The 12,500-nt window shown below is 41.4% G+C and overlaps 1 protein-coding gene across 2 annotated transcripts in view; it reads left to right on the top strand.

The window, feature by feature from the left end:
- Positions 1-12,500, top strand: part of rgs7b (regulator of G protein signaling 7b) — a gene marked incomplete at its 3' end in the record, with an annotated part of 44,413 nt that overhangs the window by 1,162 nt on the left and 30,751 nt on the right. The window lies entirely within an intron of this gene.

The raw sequence follows: 12,500 nt of genomic DNA, 5'->3' as shown, positions 1-12,500 counted from the left end.
CTGCAGTCCGGCTCCATAGTCCGGCTCCACAGTCCGGCTCCACAGTCCGGCTCCACAGTCCGACTAGTTATGAAGCCGTGTTTGAGCTGAGAGACTCTGGCAGGAGGACGCGCGGACACATGCTGATGCTGATGCTGATGCTGATGTTTTTTTACACTGTTAGTCCACTGCTCGTTGTGTTCCACTGATCTGATTGGACGTGCCACATTTCACATCTCGGATGTTTTGAATACACAATTCGAAATAGGCAGCAAAAATATGTATTTTATATTCATATAATTTGATATAGTTACCGTATTTTCCGGACTATAAGTCGCTCCGTAGTATAAGTCGCATCAGGCAAAAAAATTGTCATGAAGAGGAAAAAACATATATAAGTCGCTCCGGAGTATAAGTCGCACTTGAATTGCTCTGTTTATGTATTAATATAAATATAGTGGCGTGAGGACGGTGTGTTAGGAGAGTGCGCTCTTCTCTCCTGACCTCCTTTCGTCTGCAGTGTGTGTGTTTCGTCTGCTCCATATTCTCCGTGTTTGTGACCCGAATAGAGATATTATTATTATTTTTTGCATTTAAAGTAATTTTAGCAGCATCTTTTATTAGATCATTTGTTCTAAACCTTCAAATTATATCATTTAGAAATTTCATTAATAATGAACATATTAAAAAAAAAAAAACCTTGAAAATGTTAGATCTTCATCAAATAGCAAACTGAAAGCTTATATAATTTCTATATTTTTTATGTTCTTGTAAGAAAAGTTAAATTATTGAATGTATTTTTCTCTATTTAATAGCGATGCACGATATATCTGCCCCCATATCGGTATCGGCTGATATATGTAAATTTTTTAATGTTGATAAGAAGGTTTGTCCGATATATTAAAGCTGATAAATGTTGTATTATTTCCTTCATCTGAGACGCTTCACTGTTCAACATCACGGTTTTGAACTGCTTTAAATATGATTGAAATCACTTAAAAAAAAGGAAAATACGTATGATGTCTGTCATACAAGCTACATAAAATCATAATATAAGAATATTATAATGGTGTGTTTGGGATGTGGCTTTTAATTGTGAGACTTTTGTTTGTGTAATCAGCCTCTCAAAAATTATATACAAATTTAGGCAATATATCGGTTATCGGCTTTCAAATATAAAGAATTATCAGTATCGGGTAACATTTTCATATCGGTGCATCCCTACTATTTATTAAAGTTTAAATTTTTTCATGATTATTTTACTTTCTGCTACTCTAAGTTTACAAAATTAGGTATTTTATTAATTTATTAATTTATTAATTTAATGCTGTTATGCTAAACCATCATCTCCCCAACCAATGTCTGAACACTCGTGTGTTTTTACCTGTCAGACTGCATGTAACCCTGCTCTGCTCCATGCGGTGTGCAGCGCAGTCAGCAGGGGCTGTCAAGCGGAGTTATCATTATTTTGTAATCAATTACATGTTATTTGATTTGAGCGCTGTACCGCTCGTCTTAAACACGACGGCCTGAAGTAGTTAATGAGAGGTAATGCCAATCCGCTGTGTCCGTGCTCATGACAGAGGGACGACTTTCCTCTCGGATTCACTTTTAATAAACCATTTAATAAACGCATTTCCCAGAGCGACCTACGGCTATTTGTATCTGCAGAAAATAGAGTTGCTGTTCTGGCGGGATCATTTCTGCTCGACCTCTAGTTGATCTTGAACATGTCACTTTTTTGTTACAAACAAAGACTATTCAGTGTGTAAGTCAGTAAGCTCCAGTTCTTCTCTATATCAGTGTTTCTGAACTCCTGAAACGCCTCCATTGTAGTCTCGAGTTTCTTCCGGGAACGAATACGTCACAATATTCCTCATTATAATAATTAATGCGCAGAATAAAGGGGCGGGGCCTTGTTAAGTTAGTCAGTAGTGTGTTAAACTGCCGGTTATGGTAAGGGGCGGGACATTTCCCAAACACTCTCGAAGCGCTCGACCAATCACAACACACTGCTCCAGCCGACCAATCAGAGCACAGTGTGCTTTTCAGAAGGAGGGGCTTCATAGAGACAGGAAGTAAACAGAGCGTTACTGACAGACTGGGAAGAGAGGAGCCGCAACAATGGAGAATATGAGGAGAATAATCAACATTCAAGCAGGAAAACCTGTTCTAGTAGAGCCTGAGAACAAGACTTTGTGGAAGGACATAATATGGCCTCTTTAATACATTTGGCTGCGAGAAAATATGATTAATTTATGTATATGAAGTCATAAATACTCCGTTTGTTTGAATCTTAAAAATGCTACCGTGTGTGCGGTGCTCTTGAAGACACATGCAAAGTTAGTTCATAATCTTGTCTTTTGTCAAGAATTGCAGAGCGTAGTCTACTATTGTCATCATTATTTGCATAATTGAAGCCATTGTGCTGTTTAGTAGTTCTGCGTTCTGTTGTGAAGCGCAAAATATGTTCATGTGTAAAACATGTCAGATCTGTCATCAGTCTTTCAAACCCGTTTGAGTTTCATTCTTCTGTCGAGCACAAAAGAGATGTCTTTTTCCTCTGGCTTGGACTTGGTGTAGATGAACTATTTCTTCACGTTCTGAGTCACGAGGTTCAGCACAGGGTTATCGTACAGGTCTTGTTTTCTGAGAGGATTGTGATTGTAGTTTATGAATTATTCAGTGAGATTACTGATGCAGCTTCATTTTCAAATTCATAATGTCCCGAGAGGCAAATATGAGAGTTGTTACGTCCGATTAGTTGAATCAGGACACACGTCACTTCCACTAGACCATGTATTTAAACTAGACTCACATTTCACACCAAAATCAAAAGAAAAATATGATTTTGCCATTCAGTTTTTGCCATATCTCATCTTCACAGAGCATCTAGATGTTGTTTTTGCTTGTAATTCTCATTAAACTACACTAGAAGTCTCTTCTGCGCACCAAAGCTGCATTTATTTGATAAAAAAATACTGTAAAAATTGTTAAATATTATTACAATTTAAAATGGCTGTTTTCTATGTGAATATATAGTAAAGTGTAATTTATTTCTGTGATCTAAGCTGCATTTATTTGATCAAAAATACTGTAAAAATAGTGAAATATTATTGTAATGTGAATCATTTTCAGCATCATTACTCCAGTCTTCAGTGTCACATGATCCTTCAGAAATCATTCTAATATTATGATTTATAATAATATTTCACAATATTACTGGATTTACTGTATTTTTTTATCAAATAAATATAGACTCGATGAGCATAAAAAGACTTCTTTCAAAAACATTTTTAAAAATCTGATTTAAAAATCTGAATAAATTACGGGAAGATGCGGTCAGCTTATAAAATAAATAAATCAACGTTTTTGCATTAAGTGATTTTTCTAAACTGCAAAAAATATTTTTCTTCCTCAGTATTTTTGTGTTGTTTTCCATTAAAATATTGAAAAATTCTTAAAACAAGATGAATTAAGTCTTGTTTTCCAAAAAAAAAAAAAAACTAAAAACTAAATTAAAGGTGCTGTATGTAAGTTTTCCACTCTACTAAAGCATACAAACACCATAATCTGCATATATTGCGGAGACATGCTGAGTTCACATACTCGTCTCTCTGAAAACACTTCTACAGCTGCTATTTTACTGTGAAATGTGTGTTTCCAGGCTGGGATGTTTGTTTTAGTTTTGGTGTGTGACGCTACACGTCGCCAGTTTGCCAGTTTCCGTTGTCCATTGCGCTCGCTCCTGTCGCGTGTCTCGAACTGCCGACCCGCGTGAGCGTCGAGTCTGAGGAGGCGGGAGAAATGAGGATCTCTGATATTTTGAATTGGACTGCAGTACCGATGTCCACCACTAGTGTCATTCTTACAGACTGCACCTTTAAGCAAGTTTGTGCTTATAAAACAAGAACAAATAAATCAACTGAATTCTGAATAATTTTTCTGTTTAAGTCTTATTTTAAGCACAAACTTGCTTAATTTTGTTTTAAGAATTTTTTAGATATGTGTATTGGAAAGCAAGACAAAACTAAAAAGTATTTATTTATTTTTGCTGTGCAATTGACCCTTCTCAGGGAGTTTGATTGACAGGCGATCTGACCAATCATAATCCGTCATCTGCCGAATCCGCCATTTTTGTCCGACAGCAGTCAGGAGAGTTAGTAGATCAACGCTAAAGGATGTGAGCTTGAGAAGCGGAGTGTACTGGCGTCTTTCCGCGGTTAAAACAACATTCTGATGTTCATTCATGTTTATTTGATGCTGTAAATGAACTAGAAGGAAGAGATGATGGTTCACGAGCGGCTTTAACTGAGGCAGCGATCTGTCACACACATTAAAGAGCATCAAAACACTATTTATTGTTTAATTTCGTTAAAAAATCTAATTTGGTAAAAGTTGAGACTTTGTTTCCTGGTCTGTGTCTGTCAGTGTCTCTCTGCTCCGCGATGTGTTGTTCACTGCGTGAGAACATGGTGTGTGTGTGTGTGTGAGAGGGCGTGGTTTGTCGGACATAGCGACAGTAACTAAAGGGGGCGGGGCTTTGCGAACGGTCAATTCAGTAATTGTTGAGTGAAATGAACTCTGTCCATGTGTTTGCTAATGTCAAATCTTCCTGTGGTTTGTCGATGTCCTTGTGTTAATGGTGTTTGAAGCCTCAGCGCTGCAGATCACATGACCGGCCACATAATGCCTGAGACGCTCTGATGCTCACGATGAGTAAGGGTTTGAACACCGCTTTCCCGTGTTGGTCTCAGCGGCCGGGCTCAGATGTATCCTCGTCCGTCGGCGCGCTGGAAAATGCTGATGGGTTTTCAGAGATTGCATTTATTCATTATAATTAAATAGATAGCAGCCCAGCCCAGAGCTCTTCTCAGATTAATGTCAGGTGTTAATGGATTGGAGAAACTCTGCGGATCAGTTTACAGCACTAATCTCACAGCGATCCTTCACCCGACGCATGTGACGCTCACAGATCAGGTCCTGTGAGGAACAGCTAGTCACTGATGATTATTATTATTAATGTTGAAAACAGTTCATATTTTTCTGGAAACCGTGACATTTTAATTTTCAGGATTCTTTGATGAATAGAACGTAAACAACAGCATTTATTTAAAATAGAATGTATCTTTTGATCAATTTAATGCATCCTTGCTGAATAAAAGTTTTTTTTTTTTTTCAAAATAATAAAAAATCTTCCTGACCTTCCTTCCTGTTGTTTGGTACGGTTCGCTTTCACACTGCTCTTTTTGCAAGTGAACCAAAATTTGTAAACAAAACCACACGTGTGCTAAGGTCGTCCATTCATTGGACAAGGATTCTCAAGTAGGGAAATTAGGAAGTGCAAAAAAAAAAGCTATTGTATATACTGCTAACAAGTGCTGTCAACGTTAATGCTTGCGATTAAGTTAGACCAGTTTAACGTAAATTAACGCAGCACCCCCCCCCCCCCACACACACACACCCACCACTATCGTTACATTATATGAACTCGCTCGTATTCCTGCAAATGCTTTTAAAGCATTTATGCGCGATTAGACTAAAGAGAAGGCTCTGTGTGTGAATGTCCTGATGCGCACACACTCATTCATTCATTCCATTCCAATGATGCACTCACGACGCGCAGAAAGACGCGCAACAGTATCGTGTGGCCAGACAGCGCGCCGGAATGGAATTCTCTTTCGCACTTGAACGAACAATAACACAAACCATTATGCCAAAATGTAGTAAATCACAACAGATCACTTTCCCATAACGCAACTCCGACTACGGAAGCCTGTTAACTCAAAGGCGCAGAGCTTTCTTGCAATTGGGTCCGTTTGATCCGTCTTAATTCCTCTTAAGTGTGCGAGAGTAGAAGTAGATGTATCGTATTATGAATATTTCTTCATGACTCTGTGTTTGTTCACACATCAGTGAGTGTGTCAGTGAGTGTGTCAGTGAGTGTGTCCGTGAGTGTGTCCGTGAGTGTGTCCGTGAGTGTGTCAGTGAGTGTGTCAGTGAGTGTGTCAGTGAGTGTGTCAGTGAGTGTGTCCGTGAGTGTGTCCGTGAGTGTGTCCGTGAGTGTGTCCGTGAGTGTGTCCGTGAGTGTGTCAGTGAGTGTGTCAGTGAGTGTGTCCGTGAGTGTGTCCGTGAGTGTGTCCGTGAGTGTGTCCGTGAGTGTTCTCGTGTCTCTGCTTTGGGAGTGAGCTGTGGTCGGGACTCGGGAGTCCGTCTGTGTGTTTCCCGGCAGGACTGGGAGTCGGAGTGGATTCCTGCGGGTTAACTCTCGCCCGATCGCTTAGAGCGCGTGATCAATACTTCAGCCGGCGGAATAATAGATCAAAGAGGATGTTTTATCGGCACTCCAGCACAAAGACTGCAGCCGTGCATATTCACCAGCAGAACACGAGCCATTATACACTGTGTGTGCGACTAATGATCTCTGATGGACAGGTACAGGGACTCACTGTGTGTGTGTGTGTGTGTGTGTGTGTGTGTGTGTGTGTGTGCTTCTGAGTGAGTGAGTGAGTGAGTGTGAGAGTGTGTGTGTGTGTGTGTTTGTCTGAGTGTGAGTGTGTTTCTAAGTGAAAAATGTGTGTGTGTGAGTGAATGAGTGTGAATGTGTGTGTGTGAGTGTTTCTGAGTGTGTTTCTGTGTGAGTGTTTCTGGTTGTGCGAGTGAGTGTGATTCTGAGTGTTTATGAGTGTGTTTCTGTGTGTGTCTGAGTGTGTTTCTAAGTGTGTGAGTTGTTTCTAAGTGTGCGAGTGTGTGTGTGTGTGTCTGAGTGGGAGTGTGTTTCTAAGTGTGCGCGTGTGTGAGTGTGTTTCTGAGAGTGTGTGTGTGTGAGAGAGAGAGAGAGTGTGTGTGTGAGTGTTTCTGAGAGTGTGTGTGTGTGTGAGAGAGAGAGAGAGAGAGTGTGTGTGTGTGTGTGTGTGTGTGTATGCATGTGTGAGAGTGAGTGTCTAAGTGTGTGTGTGAGAGAGATGTGAGAGAGAGTGTGTGTGAGTGAGTGTGTGTGTGAGAGAGAGACTGCTGCTTATAATGCTGGTGTTTGAGGCTCAAAATTAAGGTTATAGAAACACACACACACACACACTCACACACACACATACACAGGAGTATTGTGTGTCTGATTACTGTGGTGGGACTGTGGGCGTCATCTTCTGTTCTGACATTTGCATTTCTCTTCATTCTCTCAGTGGATTACCCAGCATGCATCACACTGCGCCGTCAAGAAAAACTGAGAAAGAGAGAAAATGAAATAATGATCGTGTCATAAATCAGAACGATCTAATAACCCGAGATCTGCAGGATCTGTGATGATGTGATGATCTATCGGCCGGTTCTCCGGATCTGCAGACTGGATTTGAGTGTTCAGGCGTGTTTGCTTTACAGCGTCCTCATAATTCATCAATGATCTCATCACACTCATAAATCAACGAGAAGCTGCGAACACACACCAGTCAGACAGATGATCCAGTGCAAGACGTGATGCAGACCTTAAATCATCGGTTAAAGATTCATCATTTATGAACACGGTCAGGACTCATTAATGCATGCGGTCGCTGAATTGTTTATTACACTAATGAACTATTACTCGTATTTAAAGTCGTATTTATTTGATGTATTAACAGTGTGTCACATAATACACATTGTTTCAAAGCAGCTTTGCAGAAAATCATGATGTTAATGTTTTTAATGTCTTATAGTTTATTTTCTTATTATCATTTATTTATGGCTGGGAAATAATATATTGTAAATGTTTGCATTGGAATCGAACCCATAATGCATTGTGTTTGTGTGTGTGTGTTTCTGAGTGTGTGTGTGTTTCTGAGTGTGTGTGTGTGTGTGTGTGTTTCTGAGTATGTGTGTGTTTCTGAGTGTGTGTGTGTTTCTGAGTTTGTGTGTGTTTCTGAGTTTGTGTGTGTTTCTGAGTGTGTGTGTGTGTTTCTGAGTGTGTGTTTGTGTGTTTCTGAGTGTGTGTTTGTGTGTTTGTGAGTGTGTGTTTGTGTGTGTGTGTGTGTGTGTGTGTTTGTGTGTGTGTGCGTGTGTGTTTCTGAGTGTGTGTGTGTGTGTGTTTCTGAGTGTGTGTGGGTTTCTGAGTGTGTGTGTGTGTGTGTGTTTCTGAGTGTGTGTGTGTGTGTGTGTGTGTGTGTTTCTGAGTGTGTGTGTGTGTGAGCCTGAAGGCACGTGCCACACCTCACACTCGCCTAACTTAAAAATAGAAATGCATCCTGTTGCCCTTGACAACCCTTGTCAATCAGAAAGCATCTCTCAGGACAGAGGTGTGTGTGTGTGTGTGTGTGTATGAGAGTGTGTGTGATCATGAAACTGCTGTGATGAATCTCATGTTAAACATGCGCTGGTCATTTTACACCCAAACAGAAAAGAAAAAAGACACTGATTTCCCGCAGTGAAGCTGAAGCCTGTTTGTAGGAACATCACGACGTGTTGTATTGTGACATTTATCCATTCATTAGCACATCTAATGAGCGTAATCACATGACGTTTGGGTCGATCGTTTCTCGTGGATTGAGATGGACAGTAAATCGCTCTCGTCGCAGTGAGTGTACGTGTGTGTGTGTGTGAGAGCAGTTAAAACAGTGAGATATGGCTCAGATTACTGACATTGTTGCTATATCTGCATGTGTGTGTGTCACTGACAGTCCATCTGTGGCTTTAACGAGGCGATTAAGTGAAATCATTTCAGTTCTTCCGTCTCTTCTTGGCTCGAGTGTGAGTTTGTGTGAGAGCCAATCAAACGGCTCCGTCGGCAGAGTGCCAGCCAATCAGAGCGTCACACCTGCTCCTGGCTTAACTCCGCCCCCTGGAGTCTCTCTGCATCCCAAATGTCATTTTGCTTTGGAAGATTAAGAAGGATTTTCAGGTGTCAGAGTTTAAACAACCAAACAAATCCCTGGAAAGCGCCGTCCCACATCACGAGAGTTTAGGAAACTACGGCTGAAAGCTTCTGATAAAGATGGTGCTGATGAGCAGAGGGCACGATAACTGTACACTTTAAATAATATATGATTTTTTTGTGCAACCATTGCTTTAAAGTCCCCCTGTAGTCAATAATTGTATCCCTTAAAACTCATCTTTGATCACCAAAAAAAAGTCTTCATGCCTTAAAATATCTTGAATGTAACTCGACACCCTTGCCTCATTTAGTATGCGTGGTTCTATGAATATGCAAATGAGCCCCGCCTCCACTCACTCCCTCACTCAGAGATCCACTGGTGGACGATCACACGTTGATCTGATTGGTTACAAGGTAGTGTGTGACGTCAGAAACACCAGCGATTTCACACCGTGTTTTTGAGACTGTCTTTGGTTCACTGCAGTTTTAAACAGAAAATACTCAGCAATGCTGTCCACTTATGAACTTACACATGGTGTGTGTAAAAGCAGATTAATAACACCACATACACACATAAACTACATTAACAGCTGGATCTTCAACACAGGGGGACTTTAACATTTTGTTATTAAAATAATGTTACAACAACAACAACAAAAATCCAAATTTGTACTAAAATTAAATTGAATTTTCTTTTGATTTTGGGGTGAATCACTACCTGGACATGTTATAGACACAGGGCCCTATTTTAACGATCATAAACGCAAGTATCAAACACGAAACGCAAGTAACTCTGTGGGCGGATCCCGGCGCTGTTGCTATTATACCGGCGGGATAAACGACTCTTGCGCCTGATGCAAATCTAAAATGTGTTGGTCTGAAGTCGCTTCATTACTCATAGGTGTGGTTTGGGCGTAACGTGAAATAAACCAATCAGAGCGTCCTCTCACATTCCCTTTAAGAGCCGGCGCGCTTGTTCCACGGCGGATTGCTATTATAACGGCGGATCGCTATTATAACGGCGGATCGCTATTATAACGGCGGATTGCTATTATAACGGCGGATCGCTATTATAACGGCGGATCGCTATTATAACGGCGGATCGCTATTATAACGGCGGATGGCTATTATAACGGCGGATCGCTATTATAACGGCGGATGGCTATTATAACGGCGGATCGCTATTATAACGGCGGATCGCTATTATAACGGCGGATGGCTATTATAACGGCGGATGGCTATTATAACGGCGGATCGCTATTATAACGGCGGATCGCTATTATAACGGCGGATGGCTATTATAACGGCGGATCGCTATTATAACGGCGGATCGCTATTATAACGGCGGATTGCTATTATAACGGCGGATCGCTATTATAACGGCGGATCGCTTATTATAACGGCGGATCGCTATTATAACGGCGGATCGCTATTATAACGGCGGATCGCTATTATAACGGCGGATCGCTATTATAACGGCGGATCGCTATTATAACGGCGGATTGCTATTATAACGGCGGATTGCTATTATAACGGCAGATCGCTATTATAACGGCGGATTGCTATTATAACGGCGGATTGCTATTATAACGGCGGATTGCTATTATAACGGCGGATCGCTATTATAACGGCGGATTGCTATTATAACGGCGGATCGCTATTATAACGGCGGATTGCTATTATAACGGCGGATTGCTATTATAACGGCGGATTGCTATTATACTGGCGGATTGCTATTATAACGGCGGATTGCTATTATAACGGCGGATTGCTATTATAACGGCGGATCGCTATTATAACGGCGGATAGCTATTATAACGGCGGATCGCTATTATAACGGCGGATTGCTATTATAACGGCGGATTGCTATTATACTGGCGGATTGCTATTATAACGGCGGATCGCTATTATAACGGCGGATTGCTATTATAACGGCGGATCGCTATTATAACGGCGGATTGCTATTATAACGGCGGATTGCTATTATAACGGCGGATCGCTATTATAACGGCGGATTGCTATTATAACGGCGGATCGCTATTATAACGGCGGATTGCTATTATAACGGCGGATCGCTATTATAACGGCGGATCGCTATTATAACGGCGGATTGCTATTATAACGGCGGATCGCTATTATAACGGCGGATCGCTATTATAACGGCGGATTGCTATTATAACGGCGGATCGCTATTATAACGGCGGATTGCTATTATAACGGCGGATCGCTATTATAACGGCGGATTGCTATTATAACGGCGGATTGCTATTATAACGGCGGATTGCTATTATAACGGCGGATCGCTATTATAACGGCGGATCGCTATTATAACGGCGGATTGCTATTATAACGGCGGATTGCTATTATAACGGCGGATCGCTATTATAACGGCGGATTGCTATTATAACGGCGGATTGCTATTATAACGGCGGATTGCTATTATAACGGCGGATTGCTATTATAACGGCGGATCGCTATTATAACGGCGGATCGCTATTATAACGGCGGATTGCTATTATAACGGCGGATCGCTATTATAACGGCGGATCGCTATTATAACGGCGGATCGCTATTATAACGGCGGATCGCTATTATAACGGCGGATTGCTATTATAACGGCGGATTGCTATTATAACGGCGGATCGCTATTATAACGGCGGATTGCTATTATAACGGCGGATTGCTATTATAACGGCGGATTGCTATTATAACGGCGGATCGCTATTATAACGGCGGATTGCTATTATAACGGCGGATTGCTATTATAACGGCGGATTGCTATTATAACGGCGGATTGCTATTATAACGGCGGATTGCTATTATAACGGCGGATCGCTATTATAACGGCGGATCGCTATTATAACGGCGGATCGCTATTATAACGGCGGATTGCTATTATAACGGCGGATTGCTATTATAACGGCGGATCGCTATTATAACGGCGGATTGCTATTATAACGGCGGATCGCTATTATAACGGCGGATCGCTATTATAACGGCGGATTGCTATTATAACGGCGGAATCGCTATTATAACGGCGGATCGCTATTATAACGGCGGATTGCTATTATAACGGCGGATCGCTATTATAACGGCGGATTGCTATTATAACGGCGGATTGCTATTATAACGGCGGATTGCTATTATAACGGCGGATCGCTATTATAACGGCGGATCGCTATTATAACGGCGGATCGCTATTATAACGGCGGATCGCTATTATAACGGCGGATCGCTATTATAACGGCGGATCGCTATTATAACGGCGGATTGCTATTATAACGGCGGATTGCTATTATAACGGCAGATCGCTATTATAACGGCGGATTGCTATTATAACGGCGGATTGCTATTATAACGGCGGATTGCTATTATAACGGCGGATCGCTATTATAACGGCGGATTGCTATTATAACGGCGGATCGCTATTATAACGGCGGATTGCTATTATAACGGCGGATTGCTATTATAACGGCGGATTGCTATTATACTGGCGGATTGCTATTATAACGGCGGATTGCTATTATAACGGCGGATTGCTATTATAACGGCGGATCGCTATTATAACGGCGGATAGCTATTATAACGGCGGATCGCTATTATAACGGCGGATTGCTATTATAACGGCGGATTGCTATTATACTGGCGGATTGCTATTATAACGGCGGATTGCTATTAT

This window comes from Phoxinus phoxinus (assembly GCF_949152265.1).
Source record: "Phoxinus phoxinus genome assembly, chromosome: 21".
NCBI lineage: Eukaryota > Metazoa > Chordata > Actinopteri > Cypriniformes > Leuciscidae > Phoxinus > Phoxinus phoxinus.
Note: the sequence above shows the minus strand (reverse complement) of the source record. Positions and strands in the feature narration are given on the sequence as shown.